The following is a 4756-nucleotide window of genomic DNA, read 5'->3' as shown; positions in this document are numbered from 1 at the left end:
GCAACCACCCTTCTTCTGAATAAATGTAAACACAGTAACACAGTTGTTTACACTTAAATTTAAAAAAAATTTGACCAAAGAAAAACCGGAGCTGGACTAGAGAGAGATGTATATGATTTATATTTTTATTTCTATGACTGTAACGACCCACAGGAGACACTACATTAACAGCACATTTCATCCCTTTAAGCAGCTTCTTTAATTTCACATGACACTGCTAAAGAGAACAAATTTCTTTCTCGATCTCTGAGAGCAGGACTTCAATCTCTGAACTCATAAAGTTATTTTTTCTTTGCGATGTCATTTATGAATGGACACTTCCTGGTATGTGGGGCAGGAAACATAGCCTTATATGGTGTTTTTGGGGTGGTAATTATGTAAATAACTTCTCCTCGTGCACGAGCAGCTGGATATGAACAGGTGGAATTTACGCAGCTCATTTACACCCTTTTCCTGAAGACAGAAGAGTTTGTTGAATCTGACGTAACATGTTTGTACGAACCCTTTGTACGAACAAAAGTAAGAGAAATTTAGGATAAGAATACGAACATGTTCTTGCATGAGGCCCAATGATTATAATGGGTGCATATTTGCTGCGGAGGTCGGACCGGAGCAGAGCAGAGCCGGAACGCATGTAGTGTAAATTAGGGGTGAGAGGTAAGTTATCCAGGTGATGAAGGGCACGCCCTGCATGGTGAGCAAGACCATACAAAAAAGCTTCATACAACTTAAATTCAGTTGTCTTCTTAATACTCCAACAGTGTCCTAGCTTGGTTTGGCTGACCCACTCTAAGTACCCCACTAAACCATTCAGTTGAGTAATATTTATTTCCATTTCACTTAGTGTTCTTTCTTCAAAACAATGAATGTTTACGGTCTATTGCTAAACATATTTATTTTTGATGCTAATTTTAAGACACCACGTCATGATAAACTAGCCAAAGATGCTTGCCATGCACATGAGAAATGATATTAATTATAAATATTAACTCTCTGACATAAACTGCACATGCTTTTTAGATGCTTGGGAGAACAAAATGCAATTGCATTATAAAAATCTGAATTTCTAGCAAGATCAATATGTTTATGAACAGATTAAACATCCAGATCCATGGCACAGCAACCTCCATGATGGACATTTTTTTTCTTTTCTGTCTTTTTTTTTTTTGTTGATGTCATAGCTGATTGCTGAGATTGGTTTTCAAACTTCAAAGACTCTCCAGCAGTGATAAGTTCATTATCTGAAGTCTTACACTCTCTTTGTTGTGTCAGGGCAGGGGCCATCAATCAGTGCAATCAGAGAGATGAAGAAGCAGACATGGCTTGTCCTCAGAGCTTTCCGCTGACAATAATCGTTCAACACACACACACTTAGAGAAAGACAAAAAGGTGCGTCCATGTATGTTGTAGGCAACATGCCCAGCAGTTTGTCATGACACTATCTGGGTTGTCACTGCTGTGGGTTGTATTTCAGTCGGCTTAAGTCACATCGTGCATCACAGGGCAAAGGTGGAACACACTCACAGTCATGTTCAGAGAGATGTGCAGACACGCCTGTCAGCACAGTTTTCATGATTTGACCTTGTTGCTCATAATATCTATTTCTTGTAGCATCATCAGAGCAGACAATCAGGTTCTATATCAGGGGGTTTTAGTTCACCTATCAGATGGTGGATGTGTAATTTTAATCCAAGACTATGGGCTTTGTAATGAGTTATACCCACAGTTTATGCATTGGTGAATTCTATGATTCCCGCAGAGAGAAAGTCTTTTCACATTCTCATCTTTTCCTGTTTTGGCTCGTAGCCCCCTCCAGCCCACAGTGCATGACTACACTCTGCTCTCCTACTTTTCTATTTCTGTGTCTTTCTGTGTCTTCTTCCCTCTTCCTTTTATTTGTGTGTTGAACAGAGCTGATACACATTGTACTGTGGGAAATGTAAAAAATCATCCTGAAAGAACACCTGTCGTTGCCAGGGACCACTTCAAAATGTTGAATGGTTTCAATGTACATAATACGTGTAGCATTTTGATGTTTATAAAGTTGATTTGTGCCAAAGCCAGCGCCAATATAGCGCTAGAAAGACCATTGGGGCAATGAGATAGTGTCTGTAGCTGCTTTCTTTGTTGTTTTGTATAACCAAAACTATTTTCATCTTCTGAATTTGTATATAAAATATATTATTAAGGTTATCTAAGATGGCATGTACTTGCTGGGTACAGGTATGCACCTAATGTACAAAGTCATTTGTTCAGATTTCTGTCAGGTTTCTATAACTGTATAGTGTAGAGGTAAGTAGGTGAGGTGGAGGAATGGAAATCCTCTGCCTATTTCACACTTTAGTTCATTTGTGAAGGGCTATAATGTGCACTATTCACGGTGCACCATTCAGTACAAACTGTGTGTATTTGTTGTATCCTCTGTTTAGTCTTGCATGGGGGAGGACTGTGTATCCCACCTGCTGGGTCACCAACTGAGAACAGTGTCACCCACAATAATAAAATGACTTGTTTTTTTCTCATGAAAATACTCAGAATTTTATTTTTTTTAATGTGCGTGGAGTTGTATTTTTATCATAACTCCATGCTTTGCAACACCTGGTCCAACTTTGTAGCTTTTTAAATGTAAATTAGCAACATCTGGATGAATTTCACATTAAGCATCATCCTGAAATCAAAACCCCTTAGATGAGCTGGTGAGAACAGCTTGTTTCTAGTGGTGTACAGCTGTGGACATGTACTTTACTGTGCTGTTACTTATATCTATGTGCCTTGAAATTTAATGTGATAAATTATATGTACAACACGACGGCATTGCAGCCTGTGTACCCCCGCCCCCAAACCAACCAACCAAAGGCCTTTACAGACACGGTGGTAAACAAACACTACAGACTTCTTGTATATCTCTTGCCAACATTTTCTCATTGTCTACTCATCATAAATTGAAGCTTGGTCAGGCTCCCTTTGCATCACTTATTGATGCATTGGGTACTCACCTTTTGTCATTAATTAATGTGTTGAATTAAATTTTAGCGTTTAAGTTKAGGGATCAAGGCAAGGGTTGGATGTTTACGGTTAAAACAGGTTAAGTTTAGTGTTAAGGGTCATGGTTAGGGTTAGTTGTAGCACATYGGATGTTTATTCAAAAATAWGACAACGGGCTCCTTCTCCTTGTTTTCATGTCATCACTTGATGATGAGTGGGGGTACCCGACATGTCAATAAGTGACACCGAAGGAGCCTGACCAAGTGTCCCCATATGATGACTAAAACGTGAGAATGCGCTGCTGTTACAACACTATTTCCCCAGCTTATGTTTGTGTGATACAATGTCCAAAGCAGATGTTTTTTGTGACAATTTGTTGTTGCATACTGTAGATTATAATGTGATCAATGATTGTAATGGACAGGTCAATGTTCGTGACTCTGCAATTAAAATGCGGACCATGGCTACATTTGTGTGTTTGTTTTCCAGTGTTTACTGAAGCCTGTGTGTGATGATTAGAACCATGATAACAACTTTTTCTAAGAATATTTCAGGAAATGTGGCTCAAGAGGTCTGTAGTCCAAGCAAACAGTCCCTGGAGGAATTCCAAGTTCTTTTTCGAGCCCTGAACACAACAAACTGAAGGATCAGGATATTCCCCAATTTGAGATGCGAAGAGGGCCAACATTGCTTCAAAGGAGGTTAAGGAACTTCAAAGGTTCTTTGACTTAAACTTAAGAAAAGCAACAACTGAATTCAAATGAATAAATAAAAAGTAAAAGCCACTGGGAGACAAACTGTAGTAGTCAGTTCACGGTGAGCTGAGACTCTTTCATCAGCAGACAAAGAGGTCAATGAGCTCTGTTGAGACACTTGGCTCACATGTATTCTAAAGTTTGCTGCAGTTATATTTTCTTGCCAAAGCACAAGTGTTTATGTCTTTTAAGTGAAGGGGTGGCTAGAAAAAGAGTATAATTCAGCTTAAAAAAAGCTTTGTCATTTACTGAAGCAGGAGCATGGAATGATATATTGGGTTGTTAATGAACAGATACACAAGTTGGCTTCTTCCAAATATTGAGTCTAAATAAAGCACAGAGATGGATGTGTCCATCTGTGGAAACTCAAAAACACTACAACACAACGAGGAAAACATAAACTAGAAATTTTGCTAAAAACTGTTTTAAGAACGCCAATCTATTGACTGCCTGAACATCTAAAATTATCCAATTATTCAACATTTTAAATTATCTTGACCCGATATCCTAACGTGTGGGGTGTTCYCCTTAGGACAAACAAGTTTGCAGCTGGTTGAATGTGACATGTAGCCAACCAACCAGAAAGAGAGGTGGTGAAAACAGGGTAATCCAAAATATAGAAGACAAAACAACTGCCATGGCACACCAGAAAATCTGGTGGACATCAGAGATTTTTTTGTTATGTTTATTCTCTGTTGAAAATAGTCCAAAAACTGTCACTATTGCTTCTTCTTCGTCTGTTGTGTTTATTGTAGGAAGAGTTATTTATGCAAATAACTTACCTGCATCTTCTCATAACTAGGCTATGAGAGAAAATTTTACCAAGGTTTCTTCTCATTACTTAATACTTGTCTGTGCAAAGTGAAGTGACACAATGAGGGAACTCAGACATGGTTCAAGTTGATTCATAAAAGATTATGCAATCATTTATTTACACAAATTAACCCCTTTTTAATTGAAATTGGTTTTATAAAAATGCATTTGTTTTTAAGCTTTATTTTATTTTGAATAAACAG

The sequence above is a fragment of the Austrofundulus limnaeus genome, unplaced genomic scaffold (genome assembly GCF_001266775.1).
Source record: "Austrofundulus limnaeus strain Quisiro unplaced genomic scaffold, Austrofundulus_limnaeus-1.0 Scaffold309, whole genome shotgun sequence".
NCBI lineage: Eukaryota > Metazoa > Chordata > Actinopteri > Cyprinodontiformes > Rivulidae > Austrofundulus > Austrofundulus limnaeus.
Note: the sequence above shows the minus strand (reverse complement) of the source record.